Here is a 21,821-nt window from a genome sequence, read left to right as displayed (position 1 = left end):
ACACAATGTACATGATGCTGTTAGCCAGTCAGCAGTCTAATGTAAATTCTGGCACCAGTCAGTGCACAGTTGCGTCTATACAATACTGTTAATCGGTTTACAATCTAGTGTAATGCTTTCTGGCAGAGTTTTATGGGGGAGGGAGATACAGTATGGCGTTGCTCTGTGAAGCCGGTGAGGAGGACACAAGGGGTTAGGGTCTGTGGTGGCATGTGACTACTAGGAGCACATCTGCTGCCCTCCGCTATGTCATGTTTGTTTCATCCTCTAGTGCCGCGCTGCTCTGTAAGGCACTGAAGTCCACATGGACATCAGTCAGAACCTGCAGTGCCGTGGGCTTTTGATGCCCTCCCTTTAATCCTGCTTTAAACTTCCTTTTTTAACCCACTTTAGCTTTTGAAACCCCCTACCAAGGGACGCTGCAGATAAATATGTAGTCATTCATGGTGGCTATTAAAATACAAAGACAGTTTGGGTCAACCAAAGTTTAAGCCGCCATATTTATTGCCTCTTTCACTCGGGATCGTAGCGAGGGGCCCTAAGAATGTGAGACACGTTTTTTCTTTAAATCATGGAATTGATTTTCCCTACTAGTTTTGCACAGGGTAAGCACATGAATTGTATTCGGGGGAAGTATACTGTACAGTAATGTAATAATAAAACCTGCCCTGAGCTGCCCTAGGGATGTGTCTGTATCTCATTCCATGCAGAAATATATACAGGTGTGTATATAAATCTATATACACATATGTACAAACATACACATAAACACATGGCATATTCTATTTGCAAACAGAATGCACCATATACCTGTCACACTGACAGCTGGCGATTTGTCTGCCTGCCAAAAGTCATTAGATAATGATCTTAATTAGCCCCCTGAGCTCTTTTTAAAAAACATATGTGATTTGTTCAGCTCAATTAAATCTATGAAGTAGGACAGTGTGGCCCGAGGTCCTGCCTGGACGGCCAGATCCCTCACTTACTGCGAGTGCATGGTCATTTAATGTGGTGTCTACAGTTTAGATGCTTTTAAGAGATTTCAGTGACCTAAAGCACTTTTCACTATGGACATAATGAGTTCATCCGGACTCAGTGGGGATTATCAAACATGGGATGTCAAAGTTTGATAGATTTATGTATTTTTTCAGCATCAATGACCATTGATGCCTTTTAAAACCACAACATGGCCTATCCCTGGCATTTCTATTGCGTTTTTTCCGAACTGACTTGCGTACTGCAAAAACTTGCAAGGAAATATATTTAGATAAAATAGGAAAAAAAAACTTAAGGCAAAAAGTTCATGTTAATACAAGATGTGTGTAATAACGTTGCCAAATAAGAAATGTTTAAGAATTTATATAAATGTAATATTGGCCTAGCAGTCTGTTTTTAAAAAAAAACAAAAAAAAAAAAACATTGGGATGCAGAGTATTGAATTACACAAGAGAACAGTGGCTTAGTTTTTACAAGACGTTTGGTTTCCCTTTTGATAACATTTTGGAAACAGAGTAGAAAAAACTGTGATATTTCAAAAAACAATGGGTTCTGAGGATCAGTGAACATGGAGTTTTTTGGCGCTGATTTTGACGCTGAATCCGCCTTAAAATCAGCTTCCAAAAAAAGCCTCCCAATAGAGTTCTATTGGGAGGCCTTTTTTGGAGGCTGATTTTGGGGTAGATTCAGAGTGAACATCAGCACCAAAAAACTTTGTGTGCACTGACCCTGAAAATAAAATACATATAAGTAAGCCAAGCCGATCACATTGACAAAAAATAGAAAGCTAAAAAAACTCATGTTCTGCGGGCTCTGAATCTGCAATATGTCATTTATTGGTGCTGGTTGGGCTTCGGTTTCCAACCTTTGCTATGCACTTATCTACTACCTGAAAGTTTTGGTAAAAACATTCTGATTTTTGAAGCTTCTGGGACTCCAGTGAATTGTTGGATGTCCATACTTTGTTGATTTAGTCTAATGTCCTAGTAATACATTTTACTGTAATGGACCAATATCGTGAAAAATGTCTCAAAGTGAAAAATCTTCTCAAAGTGAAAAATTAACGCAAAATGTCCTGTAAACACCAAGTTTTTTTAGGCATCGTTTTTCACTGAAAGTCCGCAGAGTTTTCCTCTTCAGACTTTCCGCCCCTATTATACCTGTATGGAAAACGTTAGCATTTCCACAGGTGTAAGTGATTTTTGAAAACACTGCTTTTTCTTTATTTCTCTGCATTAGGGCAGAATCTGCTTCAAAATCAGTACCATATTCTGCCATGTGAATTTACCCTTAGTCTAAGGGCCCCACGCAGCAAAGTTTTCCTTAGTAAACCCTCTGCTTCTTTTATCCCTATATGGAAAATGCCAGCGTTTCCATAAGTAGAATCGACATGCTGTGATTTGAAAAATTTTGCAATTTTTTTTTCTGCAATGTGTGGATGGGATTAACACTTTGCAGGAAATGTAAAATGCCGTGGTTTTTTTTGCTAATCCCATCCACACATTGCAGAAAAATATCTGCAGATATGCTGCTATTTCAAAAACTGTAAAGTTTTTGTAAATCGCAGAATGTCAATTATACGTACGGAAACCCTGGCGTTTTCCATATAGTTATAATTGAAGCAGAAAGTTTGCAGAGGTAAACTCTGCAGACTTCCTCTGAAAAGCGCTGCTGCAAAAATTCAATGCTTTTCAGTTGCGGTTTTTCCTGCAGTGCTTTTTGGCTGCAGCTCGCTACATGGGGCCTTAGCCTTAAATGGTATTGTAGTTTAAAAATATAACAAGCCCATCATCAGCAATGCACCATATTTCTATGTGGAATATACACAGACCCGATGAAGTATAGTATTTCTGAACAATTGTATGCTCATACTTCCCCTGAGTTTCACGCAGTTTAGATCCTTACCAATTCTATGAGAGAATAGATGGATTGGTTTATTTTTCAGCATTGGCCTGTGAGGACCTTTTTATCCATATTACAGTTCGGACTATGACAAAGTGCTAGTTCACACGGCCGAAATCTTTTCCAACGTATGATTTCTCCACATGGCTAGCCGCAATGGGATGCCAATGCAGCACATCGGCATCCCGTCGCAGCATCCCGCTCCTGATTAGCCCCAAATGAATGGGCCTAATTGTGAGTGAGACTTGCGCCACGGACGCCGCGGCTGAGTCAGCCGCGTAATCCACGGTAAGAAAGGGTATGTTGCTTCTTTTTGCTGCTAGCTGAAAAAAATTCGCTAGCGGGGAAAAAAAAGCGAGCGGCTACCATTTGGAGGCAGATTCCGCAATAAAATCCGCCTGCAAAAAAACTCCATGTGAACATACCCAAAGTACTGATACCTCCCTGTAAACAACTCATGAACAGTTCATCTAGTTTACTTTGTTCAGGATCATGTTTTTTTTGTGTTGGACCTCATCATACCTAAAACAGTGATGTCTGGGCTTCGCTGTTGGTCATAGTCCATGCAAAAATATTTAAAAACACAACGTATCAAAATAATTGACCAGCCGAACATTAAAATAAACACAAAAAAGTAAGTTATGTTGCTAAAACAGAAATTGGTGAAACCCTGAAATGGCCTGTGCAACATATATCCATATTCATCCCAAGCTGTATCTCACCAGCAACTAGAATGTGTCACCGCTGTGACCTGTCTCCCACTTTGATAAGCGCTCTTCTAGATTGCAGGACATTAGTAAACATACTGCTATGTTATCCAGAAAACCTGTTTGAGCTATTGGCATATCATTGCAATTTCCATGTGTTAGTTTCCAGCAGTAAAACTGTTGTTCCATTTTGCCCTCCACCATCTGTCATTCTGGGCAGTGCTACCTTTATGTGTTAGCAGATGCGTATGTCTTCCAGGTACAATCAGAGCTGTCATTCTTCCTGTTGGCAATATCAGAGCTTTATTTTATTCTGCTTTAGCCGTGTTTTCTCATAAAACTATTGTCTTCATCACTTTTTTGAGATTATTTTATTCACTGTCTAAAATAGACATTGGATATGCACAGTGGGTAATTCTACAAAATCTGTAGGCTAAGCATAAGATTATATTCACATATAACAGATGGATTTAGCAGGAGGATAAAGTATAAGAACTTCCTTTACATTTCCCAAATCTTTTGAGGCCATTCTTGTCTTTTGCTCAAAAACCTCATCAAAATCTGCAATAAAAAAGGAGAATTTTGCAACGTAGGGCCTTAGCCTTACAGATCTTCCTACTAGGTGTTTCCCATTCCTGCTAATTTGCTGTTCAGTCCCTATTTTTAGGGAAGGTCCCTCTTTAAAGAGAGTAAGGGGGCATTCACACGTAGGAAGTTGGCGCTGATTCTGGCACGATAACTCGCGGTAGAATCAGTGCTGACAAAGAAGACCCCCATTGACTTCAATGGGTTCTGTTTACCGCACGGAACCCATTGAAATCAGTGGGAGGCTTTTTGTCCTATTGATTTCAATGGGTTCTGCGCAGTAAACGGAACTCATTGAAGTCAATGGGAGTCTTTCTTTTTCCGCACTGATTCTGCCATGAGTTATCGTGCCAGAATCAGCGCCAACTTCCTACGTGTGAATGCCCCTTTAGCAGAGTTAGGGGCAGGTCTTTCTTCACAGCCACTACATGTTCCACACACAGATTTCCTTGCCTGCACCCTGCAAAGAGATAAGTCTAGAACTGCAGTTTCTCTCAGCTTACAATGTGTATAAGGAGAGTCTTTCTATGTCTGAATATCTGTTTGTGTAGCTGAGAGGATATAGGCCATAGACAACAAGCAGATTTTCTTATTGTGCTCCGATCTCTCTCTTTCTGTGTCAAGTATCTTTTTAGCTGCACCATCACCTAAATTAGCAGTCCAGTGACTCATAACCTCTTATATTATGTTTACTTGGGAATTTCTATGCTATTTGACTGCTATTTTAGGCGGTTGTCCCATGCGGCATTAATGCAGCAGATTTGAAGTCACTGCAAAGTGGATGGGATTCTAGTGTATCACATCCACACATTGCAGAAAAAACGCATTTTTTCCCACAACACTTTTTTGCTGCAGCCACTACATGGGGATTTAGCATTGCTGTTTCTTCTTTCAGAATTACATATATAGATAGAAATAGTAGTAATAATGGATGGGGGAAGACTGCATTCTATATATTCCCTGCCTCAGACAAAAAAATACTAAAAAAGTGCCATAAAATAGCATAAAACATTTGTGAGAAAATCAATTTAGATAGTTGTTCAACGTACGTAAGTTCTTGGCCTTTATCCAAGGCATTTTTTGGGGATTATTCTAAATATTCCAGGCATGTTTGCCAGATAGATGCTTATGTGTTATACTGAGAGAAATCTAATCCACTCTAGTGGAAGACTGAAAACTGGCAACAACACACAGATTGTTCATGTAAATCATCTAGGAGATTAGAAGATGTTACGTCCCTCCAATGTTGGTCGGTTAGCCCATTTCTCGGAAGATAAAGCTTATACAAAATACCTGAGAAAACACAGGCCCATACTCCCTACAGGGGGAGAAGCAGGGGACAGCTCTCAATCTGGAAGATAGGGAAACAATTAAGAGATGCAGGATTTCACAGAAAGGAGACAAAATTTGTTAACCATGTATATTACAAAATGTACTAATGACACATATTTGCATCCTTGACAGTAGGTGATATTTTAAAGGGATCCTATCAGTCAGACACACTTTTTTGTAGGTACCACGTCGGAACAGCCTTAAAAAGGCTATTCGTCTCCTACCTTTCATCATGTTCTCCGCTTCGCCGTTCCGTAGATATTCTTCTTGCTTCTTGTTATGGTATGCAAATGAGCTCTCTCGCAGCACTGAAGGCGGACCCCAGCGCTCAGACAGCACTGGGGTGTCCCCAATGCTGCGAGAGAACTCTCTCCAGCACCTCTTCCAGATTCGTCAGCAGGGTCCTCTTCAGCGTCTTCTTCCGATGGTGGCTTGTAACTTCTAGGCCTCGGGTCTTTGGCAGAACAGACTGCGCATGCCCACAGGCCACGAGAAAATGGGCGCTTGCACAGTACTGTAAACGGCCATTTTCTCGTGGCCTGTGGGCATGTGCAGTCTGCTCTGCCCGAGGCCTAAAAGTTACAAGCCAGCACCGGAAAAAGACGCTGAAGAGGACGCGGCTGACGAGGATGGAGACGGCGCTGGAGAGAGTTCTCTCGCAGCATTGGGGACGCCCCCAGTGCTGTCTGAGCGCTGGGGCCCTCCCCCAGTGCTGTGAGAGAGCTAATTTTCATACCGACAAGAACATGGATTGTAGGCGAATGGCAGCGTGGAGAAGACGACAAAAGGTACCGTAGGAGACGTATAGCCTTTCTTAAGGCTGTTCCAACGTGGTACCTAGAAAAAAGTGTGTCTGACTGATAGGCTCCCTTTAAGGGTTATGGTCAGATGTTTAACCATAACAAATAATCAGTTGTCTTCACGCCAGATTCCTAGAATTCTAAGTTTTAAATATGATTTACTTTATGACATCATACGTCTACGCATAGTTTTCTCAGTAATGAGAGTCGTATGACATTGAATTTCATTGTATAGTAAATTGTCACCATATTGCTTTCTGGCACAATCAATTTAGCGCGCACTACAACCACTTATTATGTTTACTGAAGACAGAGACCTATGGGATCAGTGTTGTTAATTACTATTGTACCTAATGAATAGTGAAATAAGACTGCTTGCAAAAAAACTGTAATTATCTAGAATAGTAACAAATAAATGTAAAAGCACCCAGGAGCCCCCATTCATCAGCAGTAGGGCTGCCTCATATGCGAAGGGATGAAGATAGTTTGTTTGCCTTGTTCATGCATTTTATTGTCAGCTTACTAAAAGTGAATATTAAAGGGTGAATTGGTTTAGGGAGCCATTTTCTTTCTCCTGTGTTGCCATCAATCTGTATAGAACATGATCAGCTAATTTACTATTTGCTCACATTTTTAAGAGTGTTACTAACAGAGATGGGTGAACTTTAGAGATGAGCGAACAATAAAATGTTCGAGGTTCAAAATTCGATTCGAACAGCCGCTCACTGTTCGAGTGTTCGAATGGGTTTCGAACCCCATTATAGTCTATGGGGAACATAAACTCGTTAAGGGGGAAACCCAAATTCGTGTCTGGAGGGTCACCAAGTCCACTATGACACCCCAGGAAATGATACCAACACCCTGGAATGACACTGGGACAGCAGGGGAAGCATGTCTGGGGGCATAAAAGTCACTTTATTTCATGGAAATCCCTGTCAGTTTGCGATTTTCGCAAGCTAACTTTTCCCCATAGAAATGCATTGGCCAGTGCTGATTGGCCAGAGTACGGAACTCGACCAATCAGCGCTGGCTCTGCTGGAGGAGGCGGAGTCTAAGATAGCTCCACACCAGTCTCCATTCAGGTCCGACCTTAGACTCCGCCTCCTCCGGCAGAGCCAGCGCTGATTGGCCGAAGGCTGGCCAATGCATTCCTATGCGAATGCAGACTTAGCAGTGCTGAGTCAGTTTTGCTCAACTACACATCTGATGCACACTCGGCACTGCTACATCAGATGTAGCAATCTGATGTAGCAGAGCCGAGGGTGCACTAGAACCCCTGTGCAAACTCAGTTCACGCTAATAGAATGCATTGGCCAGCGCTGATTGGCCAATGCATTCTATTAGCCCGATGAAGTAGAGCTGAATGTGTGTGCTAAGCACACACATTCAGCACTGCTTCATCACGCCAATACAATGCATTAGCCAGTGCTGATTGGCCAGAGTACGGAATTCGGCCAATCAGCGCTGGCCAATGCATTCTATTAGCCCGATGAAGTAGAGCTGAATGTGTGTGCTAAGCACACACATTCAGCACTGCTTCATCACGCCAATACAATGCATTAGCCAGTGCTGATTGGCCAGAGTACGGAATTCGGCCAATCAGCGCTGGCTCTGCTGGAGGAGGCGGAGTCTAAGATAGCTCCACACCAGTCTCCATTCAGGTCCGACCTTAGACTCCGCCTCCTCCGGCAGAGCCAGCGCTGATTGGCCGAAGGCTGGCCAATGCATTCCTATGCGAATGCAGACTTAGCAGTGCTGAGTCAGTTTTGCTCAACTACACATCTGATGCACACTCGGCACTGCTACATCAGATGTAGCAATCTGATGTAGCAGAGCCGAGGGTGCACTAGAACCCCTGTGCAAACTCAGTTCACGCTAATAGAATGCATTGGCCAGCGCTGATTGGCCAATGCATTCTATTAGCCCGATGAAGTAGAGCTGAATGTGTGTGCTAAGCACACACATTCAGCACTGCTTCATCACGCCAATACAATGCATTAGCCAGTGCTGATTGGCCAGAGTACGGAATTCGGCCAATCAGCGCTGGCCAATGCATTCTATTAGCCCGATGAAGTAGAGCTGAATGTGTGTGCTAAGCACACACATTCAGCACTGCTTCATCACGCCAATACAATGCATTAGCCAGTGCTGATTGGCCAGAGTACGGAATTCGGCCAATCAGCGCTGGCCAATGCATTCTATTAGCCCGATGAAGTAGAGCTGAATGTGTGTGCTAAGCACACACATTCAGCACTGCTTCATCACGCCAATACAATGCATTAGCCAGTGCTGATTGGCCAGAGTACGGAATTCGGCCAATCAGCGCTGGCTCTGCTGGAGGAGGCGGAGTCTAAGGTCGGACCTGAATGGAGACTGGTGTGGAGCGATCTTAGACTCCGCCTCCTCCAGCAGAGCCAGCGCTGATTGGCCGAATTCCGTACTCTGGCCAATCAGCACTGGCTAATGCATTGTATTGGCGTGATGAAGCAGTGCTGAATGTGTGTGCTTAGCACACACATTCAGCTCTACTTCATCGGGCTAATAGAATGCATTGGCCAGCGCTGATTGGCCGAATTCCGTACTCTGGCCAATCAGTGCTGGCCAATGCATTCTATTAGCTTGATGAAGCAGAGTGTGCACAAGGGTTCAAGCGCACCCTCGGCTCTGATGTAGCAGAGCTGAGGCTGCACAAGGGTTCAAGCGCACCCTCGGCTCTGATGTAGGAGAGCCGAGGGAGCACTTGAACCCTTGTGCACCCTCAGCTCTGCTACATCAGAGCCGAGGGTGCGCTTGAACCCTTGTGCACACTCTGCTTCATCAAGCTAATAGAATGCATTGGCCAGCGCTGATTGGCCAATGTATTCTATTAGCCCGATGAAGTAGAGCTGAATGTGTGTGCTAAGCACACACATTCAGCTCTACTTCATCGGGCTAATAGAATGCATTGGCCAGCGCTGATTGGCCAGAGTACGGAACTCGACCAATCAGCGCTGGCTCTGCTGGAGGAGGCGGAGTCTAAGATCGCTCCACACCAGTCTCCATTCAGGTCCGACCTTAGACTCCGCCTCCTCCAGCAGAGCCAGCGCTGATTGGCCGAATTCCGTACTCTGGCCAATCAGCACTGGCTAATGCATTGTATTGGCGTGATGAAGCAGTGCTTAGCACACACATTCAGCTCTACTTCATCGGGCTAATAGAATGCATTGGCCAATCAGCGCTGGCCAATGCATTCTATTAGCGTGAACTGAGTTTGCACAGGGGTTCTAGTGCACCCTCGGCTCTGCTACATCAGATTGCTACATCTGATGTAGCAGTGCCGAGTGTGCATCAGATGTGTAGTTGAGCAAAACTGACTCAGCACTGCTAAGTCTCTGCATTCGCATAGGAATGCATTGGCCAGCCTTCGGCCAATCAGCGCTGGCTCTGCCGGAGGAGGCGGAGTCTAAGGTCGGACCTGAATGGAGACTGGTGTGGAGCGATCTTAGACTCCGCCTCCTCCAGCAGAGCCAGCGCTGATTGGTCGAGTTCCGTACTCTGGCCAATCAGCGCTGGCCAATGCATTCTATTAGCCCGATGAAGTAGAGCTGAATGTGTGTGCTTAGCACACACATTCTGCTCTACTTCATCAGGCTAATAGAATACATTGGCCAATCAGCGCTGGCCAATGCATTCTATTAGCTTGATGAAGCAGAGTGTGCACAAGGGTTCAAGCGCACCCTCGGCTCTGATGTAGCAGAGCTGAGGGTGCACAAGGGTTCAAGTGCACCCTCGGCTCTCCTACATCAGAGCCGAGGGTGCGCTTGAACCCTTGTGCAGCCTCGGCTCTGCTACATCAGAGCCGAGGGTGCGCTTGAACCCTTGTGCACACTCTGCTTCATCAAGCTAATAGAATGCATTGGCCAGCACTGATTGGCCAGAGTACGGAATTCGGCCAATCAGCGCTGGCCAATGCATCCCTATGGGAAAAAGTTTATCTCACAAAAATCACAATTACACACCCGATAGAGCCCCAAAAAGTTATTTTTAATAACATTCCCCCCTAAATAAAGGTTATCCCTAGCTATCCCTGCCTGTACAGCTATCCCTGTCTCATAGTCACAAAGTTCACATTCTCATATGACCCGGATTTGAAATACACTATTCGTCTAAAATGGAGGTCACCTGATTTCGGCAGCCAATGACTTTTTCCAATTTTTTTCAATGCCCCCGGTGTCGTAGTTCCTGTCCCACCTCCCCTGCGCTGTTATTGGTGCAAAAAAGGCGCCAGGGAAGGTGGGAGGGGAATCGAATTTTGGCGCACTTTACCACGTGGTGTTCGATTCGATTCGAACATGGCGAACACCCTGATATCCGATCGAACATGTGTTCGATAGAACACTGTTCGCTCATCTCTAGTGAACTTGTGAACCAGAGGTGCTAGCATTATACTTTAGGGTCTCTTCAGCTTCAGGTCTCATAAACAGTGACTGAGCAAGAAAAATAATAAAGACTGATATTCAACTTCCCTCACCTCTCCTGGACACCCTCTTGGCTTCTGATTCAGGGGTGTGAACCCCAAAGATTTGGATGTAAGCCAAATCTGTGCTTTTTGGAAAATTTGTAACTAACCTGACCTATGACGAATGGTTACGATCATTTCTAGTTGTTAAGGAACATTTAAGAAAGAGTTCAAAAAGCATTTATTCCAATTTAATTAGGTTAATGCATACACATTGTCTAAAGGGGTTTTCCAGGATAAACTGATAATTAATTCCTAAACTAAACTCCCTCCCCGCACCTAACTTCTAATTTACTTCAATTTAAAAAAAAAAAAAATCTATAATCACCCATATCCCTGAAGCGGTCATGTGATCTTTCCAGAAACACTTTCTGATAAATCCGGTGATGTTCCGTTCCGCTTCCGAAAGGAAAGGTTACCATCACTCTTCCCCCTTCCCTATACCCATCAACACTTACCAAGCGTTTCTGTGTCCAGGGACTGCCTCCTCCCTGTCTTCCTGTTTTCTAGTATTGGGTGGAATAGATTAGCTAGAGAGACAGAGGAGGGTAGGAGGGGCTAGTAATGGGCAGGACCGCTAGTCAGTAAGAGTGGGAGGGGCTAGCCTTAGTGAAACAGGGAGGGTGGGAGGGGGTAGTCTTAATGAGAAGGAGAGTTTGTAACGGAGTGAGAGAGGAGGGGGGGATGAGAGAGAGGGAACTAGTGTAGAAGCTACACAGAAAGCTGCACAGCAGGAAGGTATGTATATCTGAAAAATGACACTTTTGCAGTTTTTAGAAGTTTTCCCTTCTGAATTCTGTGTCTATAGTTTGTATTCCTCTCTGAACTGAACACAGAGAGTAGAGAAGGAGTATTCTGACTCAATAGCTTGACTGCAAGTGTGAGGTTGTGAAAAAATGTTGAATTTCCAGAGGCTGTGCAGACATGTTACATGCATCAAGATGAACTACACATACACAGAGAACTGGGAGGAGCTATTACACACAGCTAAGAATACAGGAAAACAGGAGGGACACACCAAAAAAAGGCAAAACATAATATCACAGATAGATGTCAGTGAATGAACAAAGTCCTGGGGCATGACACTCCCCGTCTGAAATCTTTAGATTTCACTGAAAGTAGTATCAAAATAATGTCCTTAGATGTCTATAAGGATGAAACCTGAAAAACAAGAAAATAAACATGCACAATGAACAGTAATCAACAATTAGTCCAAAACTTGTAAACGAAAGTCTTGTAGCTGTAGGCTACAACTAAGAACTTTGCATAGGGTCCATATAACCAATCTTCGGATCGGGGAAGCCGCAATTTGCCAACACTTCCACCAACTCAAACTATAATCCAAAAGAGTATTTCAGATTGGTGTTCCTTAAGATACTGTCAGTCTCTTGGTGGTGTACCTCTTGTTGAACACTCCTGATGATGACATGCTCAGTATGTTCGATGTCCGCTGCTGTAGGGTGTTCCGGACACATATGCCAGGCATGACACTTTGTCAACCTGTCCTTTGCAAAGCACTGAGCAATGTGAAGTAGTCGGGCGATGGCTCTCACAATAGATGACCAGGTCGAGAAACGCTTGAAGCGGTGTGACTTCAGCTTTGTCTTTGGAATCACAGCGGTGTACAGTGTAGAGGTCGTAGGCCTGATTTCCTTGTCGGAGTTGAGATCCACTAAATCATAGACAGTATTGGTAGGAGTCAAGTAGGAATCATCATATAGAAAACTTGGAGGTGATAGCCACGTATGGTCTAGTGGGTGTGCTGTCAGTGCAGGCCTTGTACCACAGTCAGCTGGGTTAAGTTCTAGGACGAATCCACAGAATGGCTCATGATTGGCTCCTAATGTCCTCAGATAGGCCACTGCAGCTATAGCTTCCGCCGATGCATCAGAGAAGATGTGGATTTCCTTCCTGACTGCAGCTGAAAGGGAGCCGGGCACATAACAACGTGGAACCTGGAGTTTTTCCAAATACTTCCAAAGATCTTTTCCATTTTTCCCACTTTTGTTGTTTCTCAGCAGGCAGTGGAGTCTCCCAGTCGCTGTTCTCAGTAGTAAGATGTCTTAGCAGTAGCTTGCCTTGAATGGTGATGGGGCCTATAAAACCAAGAGGATCATAAATGCTGTTTACCACAGATAAAACTCCTCGCTTGGTAAAAGGTTTGTCACAGGCTGACACTTGGAATGTGAATGTGTCTTGTCCAATGTTCCACCGCAGTCCTAGGCTGCGTTGCATAGGAAGAGTATCGGAACTGAGATCAAGGTCTTTGAGGTTGACTGCATGGTCATCAGAGGGAAATGCTTCCATTACCTCCGGATTATTGGAGATGATCTTGTGAAGTCTGAGGTTTGCTACAGATAACATTTCCTGTGTCCTGGAAAGAAGGGCAATCGCTTCTTCACTTGTGGGTAAAGATTTAAGACCATCATCAACGTAGAAGTTCCTTTCAACAAACTGACGAGCGTCAGACCCATACTCTTTCTCGCCTTCCTGAGCAGTCCTTTTTAGTCCATAGATCGCTACTGCAGGGGATGGACTATTGCCAAAGACATGCACTTTCATGCGGTAGTCTATGACTTCATTGTTGACATCATTATCTTTGTGCCATAGGAACCTGAGATAATTTCTGTTGTCTTCCTTCACTATGAAGCAATGAAACATCTGCTGGATATCAGCCATCACTGCGACAGGTTCTTGTCTGAAGCGGATTAGGACTCCTATGAGGCTGTTATTAAGGTTAGGACCAGTGAGGAGCACGTTGTTCAGAGAAACGCCTTCACACTGAGCGCTAGAATCGAACACAACCCTGATCTGGTCAGGTTTGCGAGGGTGATATACGCCAAATGATGGAAGGTACCAGCATTCTTCTCCTTCCTTTAGTGGAGGTGCAGGTTCCGCATGATCTCTCTCATATACCCTCTGCATGAAACCTACAAAATGTTTCTCCATCTCTGGTTTCCTCTTGAGGGTACGTTTAAGAGACAAAAGTCTAGAAACTGCTTGCTTCCGATTGTTTGGTAGTTTTGATCTCGGAGAGCGAAAGGGTAAAGGTGCAACCCAGCTGTTGGAGTCGTCTTGAGTGAATTCCTCAGCCATAAGTTTGAGAAATTCCTTATCTTCCATGGACGGTGCCAACTTGTTGTCATCACTTGTAGTATTGAACACTGTTAATCCAAGGGTGTCATCCCAGGGTAAGGAAGTGTTCACGTTGTCTTGATGACTGTGCAACCACTTACTGTTGCTTATTTTCTCTTTCACTTGATAGTGATGTGGACATGGCTGGAAATAAGAACTGCGACCATTTGGTAAGATATGCGTCTTAAATGAAGAAATCTTGGTGGGCCTTTTCATCATATCTATGCAGACATTGCCTATGATAACCCATCCTAGATCAAGGCGTTGGGCAAATGGTGCATCATGTGGTCCATCAATTTGCTGGCGTACTTTATGTAGTCTGAGAACGTCTCTACCTAGCAGAAGTAGAATATCTGCATGTTTGTCAAGGGCTGGTATTTCATCAGCTATAGCGCTTAGATGAGGGTGATGAAAGGCTGCCTCTGGTGTGAGTATCTCCTCTCTGTTGGATGGTATCTGATTGCACTCAACAAGCGTGGGTAAAGGTATTTCCAGATTGCCTTTGAGAGAAGCTATTACGAGTCCACTGGCTCTTCTCCCAGAAACCTCTGATATGCCACTACACGTACCCAAGGTATAAGGATAAGTATCTCCCTTTAAGTTAAACAGATCAAAGAGTTCTGATCTTGCAAGTGATCGATTGCTCTGGTCGTCCAAGATGGCATACACCCTCAACGTCTTTTCTGGCTGACTCTTGGGGTATATGTTGACTAGGCAAATCTTTGCACAGGACCTGTCACAAAGGTCTTCTCCGCAGACTTCTGTTCATGAAGAAGATACCATGGGAATATTTGTTGCTTGATCAGTGTTCTCCCCGCCATGCTCTGTTGGGGGAAGGGAACCTGTAGATGGTGTGGCACTAGGTTGGGATGGATGAAGAGCTTGTACGTGGTCTTCGCTGCCACACTCTATACACTTGATAGCGATTTTACAGTCTTTAGCAATATGTTCGGTAGAGGCGCAACATTTGAAACATATACCAAATTTCTTTAGAAGCTCTCTACGTTCCTGGATTGGTTTCCTCCTGAAGCCAATACACTTCCTGAGGGGATGAGGCTTCTTGTGAATAGGACACAGGCGATTAGGATTTTCTACCTTTATGCCTTCTATATTCTTGCCACTGCTTACTTCTGGGGCAGGTGTAGGAAGAATGTCGGTCTTTTTTACTGACACTGGACCTCTGCGACTTCTGTAGCTAGAATGTGAGCTGCCATATTTAACAGGAGGTGATCCAGGGACACTGGGTTCACCATAGGAAAAGCTTGGGTCATTCTTGGATTCTGCAATATTCTTGATAAACTCACAGAAGTAGGAAAATGGAGGAAAGGAGACTTGATTCTCATTTTTGTACCTTGACCCAACTGTAGTCCACCTTTCTTGAATATTATAAGGCAACTTGGCGACTATTTGGGTTTATGCCACGAGCAGTATCTAGGTAACTGAGGCCTGGTAGGTGAATGTCTGCCTTAGCTAGTAGAAGCTCCATGAGTAGGTCACTGAGCTCTTGGAATTTCTGGTTATCCTTGCCAGATATCTTTGGAAACTCTTGCAATCGTTTGAACAGAGCATTCTCTATTGCTTCGGGACTGCCGTAAGTTTTCTCCAGTCTTTCCCAGGCAGCAGTGAGGCCTGCTGTGGGGTTATGAATGTGGACAGATCTGAGTCTCTTTACACGTTCTGCAGACTGTGGACCAAGCCACCGAATAAGCAAGTCTAGTTCTTCGGCTGCAGTAATGCCGAGGTCATTAGTTGTGGTTTTAAAGGTGCATTTCCATCCTCTGTAGTTCTCAGGTTGGTCATCAAACCTTATAAGTCCAGTTTTCGTAAGCTCACGGCGAGCCATGTACCTTGCAAACTCAGACATGTCTGTTCTCTCTGACTTTACATATTGAATCGCTGGCTGAGTAGCGGTGTTTACATTATTAGTGGGGTTCTGGTTAACAGACATGGGTGGAAATGGTTCTGCATAGGCATTCAGCCTAGGAGCTAGCTTAAAGTCCATAGGTTTAGCCACATGTGGGTGTGAAACTGGATAGTTACTTACAGTCTGGTGGTATGGTAAGACATTGGTATTTGTCTGCGTATTGGTACGTTGAATTTGCTGAGCTGTAGAGCTTTGGGGATCCATGAAGGAAGAAGAAACTGTATGCTGGATTGGCAGGACATCGTGTTGAGTTTGAATGCGGTGTGCTGCAGAAGATACTGTGCCCTGTTGCTCTGTGGTGATGTCATTTTTGACAGGAACATTTGTGGCAAATAAGGGTTCACTGTTTTGGCTTAGCACATAGTCTCTTGTGCGCTTGAGGGGATCCTCAGCCTCCACATCACTCAGACTGATGCTGTCGCTTTCACTTCCGCTGACGGCCTGCTGTAAAACCTTTAACCTTGCCATGGCTGTAGCGTGTTCACACTGTTTTTCTAGAGCTTCCAACTCTGCCCTCTGCTGAGCTGCGCTAGCTTCCATGGCTGCCTTCTCCTGGGCTGCTTTGGCTTCCATGGCTGCCTTCTCCTGGGCTGCTTTGGCTTCCATGGCTGCCTTCTCTTGTGCAAAGGCCGCCTGTATCTTAGTAGCTTCTGCCTCTGCACGTGCTTTTATAAGTTGCTCACTGAGTGTGGAGGATTTTGAGGACCGTGACTTAGATGTGTGTTTCGAACGTCTGGTAGACTCAGAAACATGGGATGCCATTTCTTGCAGTTGCGCAATTCGTGACTCTGTCCTTAACTTAGCTTCATGCACTAGGTGGTTCCTTTCTGAACAGAGGTGTTGGAATCTTTGCAATTCTTCTAAGGAGTTGTCTGTAGCTAGTGCTTTCAATACACTTTGATATTCGCCAGCTATTTCCTCATAATGTCCATGCATAGCACATAGCATTTGCAGAGCTCCCTCTAGTGGTGATGCACTGTGTGCAGGCAAGCACATTGCAGACATGTGAGACTGTATTTTCTGCCACCATTTTGAGAGTTCAGAGGAAAGTTCATGCTTTAAACATTCTAGATTCTCTCTAACTTTCCAAGTAGGTTTAACAGGGCGTTTAGTCTTTACACTGGGCTGCAGATCCTTGTCCATGCTACTTTCAGGGTTGCCTTCAGCCATGATACAATACAGGATGAGCTATACTGGAGTGAAATGGCTGCTTGCTAGAAAGTTCTATGGAGAGGGGATGCAGGTTACACACTGCTATTTCCTTCTGAATCTGCAGGTAACTTGCTGTGACTGGATCTTGAGACTTAGGGCTAGTTCACACGTGAGTATAAGGGGAGGTTTTTGACAGCGGATTTCGCGTCCAAAACCTCCCCTTATAATGGTGGTCTATGGAGACCGCCGGGCTTCTGTTCTCCGCTAGCGGCGAGCTGCTGCTAGCGGAGAAAAGAAAGGACATGTCCTTTCTTCAGGCGGAAGCCGCGCTGTCTCAGTCGCGCGGCTTCCGCCCCCCGCAGCTCCCTCCTATGTCGGCTCATTCATTTGAGCCGACAGCAGAGGGTTAAGCCGCGACAGCGATGGTCGCGGCGGGCGGGTTTTGACAAGAGAGAGACGCGGCTCGCCGCGGCTCTCTCTGTGTCAAAACCCGCGCGGGCAGTTCATGTGTGAACTAGCCCTTAGTGAGCTGTCTCACAGCTGAATCTAGGAGTCTTCATACATCATTTTTTCACTATTCTGACTCAATAGCTTGACTGCAAGTGTGAGGTTGTGAAAAAATGTTGAATTTCCAGAGGCTGTGCAGACATGTTACATGCATCAAGATGAACTACACATACACAGAGAACTGGGAGGAGCTATTACACACAGGTAAGAATACAGGAAGACAGGAGGGACACACCAAAAAAAGGCAAAACATAATATCACAGATAGATGTCAGTGAATGAACAAAGTCCTGGGGCATGACAAGGAGGCTACTACATACCTCCCAACTTTTGAAGAACCGAAAGAGGGACAAAATGTGTGGCGCGCGTAGCGCGCAGCGGCAAATTTAGCCCCACCCACTTTTGTGTTGACTCCGCCCACTCGTTAATTTTTCATGTGCCCGCACACAGTATAATCCTCCTACAGTCACCCGTAAATTATATGTCCCCCCTCTATCTCTCCCCCAGTTTCATATACACCCTTCATCTGCCCCCAGTTTCATGTCCCTCTTCCATCTCTGCCCCCAGATTCATGTCCCTCCATCTCTGCCCCCAGATTCATGTCCCCTCCATCTCTGCCCCCAGATTCATGTCCCACATCTCTGCCCCCAGATCCATGTCCCTCCATCTCTGCCCCCAGATTCATGTCCCCTCCATCTCTGCCCCCAGATTCATGTCCCTCCATCTCTGCCCCCAGATTCATGTCCCTCCATCTCTGCCCCCAGATTCATGTCCCTCCATCTCTGCCCCCAGATTCATGTCCCTCCATCTCTGCCCCCAGATTCATGTCCTCTCCATCTCTGCCCCCAGATTCATGTCCCCACATTTCTGCCCCCAGATTCATGTCCCACATCTCTGCCCCCAGATTCCTGTCCTTCCATCTCTGCCCCCAGATTCATGTCCCTCCATCTCTGCCCCCAAATTCATGTCCTCTCCATCTCTGCCCCCAGATTCATGTCCCCCATCTCTGCCCTCAGATTCATGTCCTCTCCATCTCTGCCCCCAGATTCATGTCCCCCATCTCTGCCCCAATGTCATGCCGTCCTCTCCTTCATCTGCCCACAGATTCACGTTCCACCTCCACATTAAACTTACCTTCTCCTCCGCTCCCTCGCTGACACATGCGGCTGAAGGAAGGAGCTGACACAGGTCGCTTCGCCGCTGCGTCTCTCTCTCGTGTGTCAGGGAGAGAGGCGGGCAGCGGCGAAGCGAGCACGCGAGCAGCTTCAGCTGCGTGTGTCAGGGAGAGAGGCGGGCAGCGGCGAAGCGAGGAGCTGACCTGTGTCAGCTCCTTCCTTCAGCCGCATGTGTGTTCAACTCAGATCTGCGTCCTCTGGACGCAGATCTGAGTTGAAATCGGGACATACCTCCCTCCAACCGGGACCGCGGGACATGTCACCCAAATCGGGACTGTCCCGCGGAAATCGGGACGGTTGGGAGGTATGCTACTATATACCTTTCTCTCACCCAGAAAAAGCCCTAGGATCATCCAGAACATACATAGAGAAGTACTAATGTCATCATATAAATAGAGTGCTTAGGTAATAACACAACACTTCTATTCAGGGCTAACATCAGCCTAAAAGTCTGTTTTTCTTTTCTTTTTCTCCTGCACTTCCTGCTCACTCCTCATTTCTTCATAGGCCTGGTTCACATCTGCGCTAGGTATTCTGTTTGGGGAGTCCACTTGAGGACCCCTTGAACGGAATACCAAATGCATTAAAAAGCGGTGAGCAATGAAAGCACATGGACCCCATAGACTATAATGGGGTGTGTGTGTGTTTTCTGTGCAGTGTCCGAATCATAAATCATGCAGATAGATCTATTGCTTGCCTTTGCAAGTGCCCATGTTTGTTAGATATTCTAGATATTAGTAGATATTCTTAGTATCAGATTGTATGACTGCACTATGAACATTATGTGCCATTGATTTTACTTTGTTGTATGTGATTTTAGGTCATGATGGCCAAGCCGTCAAAGGTAAGACAAATGGTGAACCAGTGACAGGTTATGGGCACTCAAGGTTCATTCATGTAGCTGGGGAGCAAAGCTTAGTCTGTCTGGTCCAAACTAACACAAATTCTGAAATAAGTTATGCTAGCTAGCTTCAAAGTTTGCTGAGGCCACAAACTTGTCAGACTGACCAGACTTGACCAGACTGCCATAGGTACCTTCAATGAGAATGTGAATATTAGCACTGGACTCTTGGGCAATGGAAGTAGGTATTCTGGTCAGATGAATAAACTACATCAGTTGCCAGTCACTTATCAGGATATACTATGGGAAGAAAGCAAGACGGCAGAGGTGGTGTAATGCTTTAGCTAATGTTCTAAGATATGGGTCATGGCCTTCATATACAGTCCTATGAAAAAGTTTGGGCACCCCTATTAATCTTAATCATTTTTAGTTCTAAATATTTTGGTATTTGCAACAGCCATTTCAGTTTGATATATCTAATAACTGATGGACACAGTAATATTTCAGGATTGAAATGAGGTTTATTGTACTAACAGAAAATGCGCAATATGCATTAAACCAAAATTTGACCGGTACAAAAGTATGGGCACCTCAACAGAAAAGTGACATTAATATTTAGTAGATCCTCCTTTTGCAAAGATAACAGCCTCTAGTCGCTTCCTGTAGCTTTTAATCAGTTCCTGGATCCTGGATAAAGGTATTTTGGACAAACAATTCAAGTTCAGTTAAGTTAGATGGTCGCCGAGCATGGACAGCCCGCTTCAAATCATCCCACAGATGTTCAATGATATTCAGGTCTGGGGACTGGGATGGCCATTCCAGAACATTGTAATTGTTCCTCTGCATGAATGCCTGAGTCGATTTGGAGCGGTGTTTTGGATCATTGTCTTGCTGAAATATCCATCCCCGGCGTAACTTCAACTTCGTCACTGATTCTTGAACATTATTCTCAAGAATCTGCTGATACTGAGTGGAATCCATGCGACCCTCAACTTTAACAAGATTCCCGGTGCCGGCATTGGCTACACAGCCCCAAAGCATGATGGAACCTCCACCAAATTTTACAGTGGGTAGCAAGTGGTTTTCTTGGAATGCTGTTTCTTTTTGGACGCCATGCATAACGCCTTTTTTTATAACCAAACAACTCAATCTTTGTTTCCAAAATGAAGTTGGCTTCTCCAAATGTGTTTTTGCATACCTCAGGCAACTCTATTTGTGGCGTACGTGCAGAAACGGCTTCTTTCTCATCACTCTCCCTGACAGCTTCTCCTTCTGCAAAGTGCGCTGTATTGTTACCGATGCACAGTGACACCATCTGCAGCAAGATGATGCTGCATCTCTTTGGAGGTGGTCTGTGGATTGTCCTTGACTGTTCTCACCATTCTTCTTCTCTGCCTTTCTGATATTTTTCTTGGCCTGCCACTTCTGGGCTTAACAAGAACTGTCCCTGTGGTCTTCCATTTCCTTACTATGTTCCTCACAGTGGAAACTGACAGGTTAAATCTCTGAGACAACGTTTTGTATCCTTCCCCTGAACAACTATGTTGAACAATCTTTGTTTTCAGATCATTTGAGAGCGGGCTGTCCATGTTCGGCAACCATCAAACTTAACTGAACTTGAATTGTTTTGTAGAAAGAAATGGTCCAAAATACCTTCATCCAGGATCCAGGAACTGATTAAAAGCTACAGGAAGCAACTAGAGGCTGTTATCTTTGCAAAAGGAGGATGTACTAGATATTAATGTCACTTTTCTGTTGAGGTGCCCATATTTTTGCACCGGTCAAATTTTGGTTTAATGCATATTGCGCATTTTCTGTTAGTACAATAAACCTCATTTCAATCCTGAAATATTACTGTGTCCATCAGTTATTAGATATATCAAACTGAAATGGCTGTTGCAAACACCAAAATATTTAGAACTAAAAATGATTAAGATTAATAGGGGTGCCCAAACTTTTTCATAGGACTGTAAGTGCTAATTTGACTTGTATCACATACATAAACTTTGTAAAGGCCAAGTACACCCCTTCATGATAACAATATTTACTCCGGTAGTAGTGGCCCTTTTCATCAGGATAATGTGCCCTTTGTACGCTGTAGAAATTGTCCAGGTTTAGTTTGAGGAACACCATAAAGAATTCAATGAGCTGACTAGACCTTTCTGGGATGTGCTGGAAAATGAAGTGCAGCATATTGATGCCGCCTTGAAATGTACAGAACTGACTGCTGCTTATTGCCAGATAGCACAGAAAACCTTAAGAGGTCTT

At 44.8% G+C, this 21,821-nt stretch overlaps 1 protein-coding gene across 4 annotated transcripts in view; it reads left to right on the top strand.

Annotated features, from left to right (window-relative positions):
* SMPD3 (sphingomyelin phosphodiesterase 3) overlaps positions 1–21,821 on the top strand; it is a 187,202-nt gene that overhangs the window by 15,506 nt on the left and 149,875 nt on the right. For 2 of the 4 annotated variants that reach the window (XM_075281793.1, XM_075281795.1), the window contains exon 2: positions 19,533–19,556. The exons of the other annotated variants lie outside the window; for them this stretch is intronic. The gene's annotated coding sequence lies outside the window, so the exon portion shown is untranslated. The remainder of the gene's footprint in view (positions 1–19,532; positions 19,557–21,821) is intronic. 4 annotated transcript variants of the gene reach the window in all.

The sequence above is a fragment of the Leptodactylus fuscus genome, chromosome 7 (genome assembly GCF_031893055.1).
Source record: "Leptodactylus fuscus isolate aLepFus1 chromosome 7, aLepFus1.hap2, whole genome shotgun sequence".
Taxonomy (NCBI): domain Eukaryota; kingdom Metazoa; phylum Chordata; class Amphibia; order Anura; family Leptodactylidae; genus Leptodactylus; species Leptodactylus fuscus.
The sequence above is the reverse complement of the archived record's forward strand: the minus strand, read 5'-3'. Positions and strand labels throughout refer to the sequence as shown.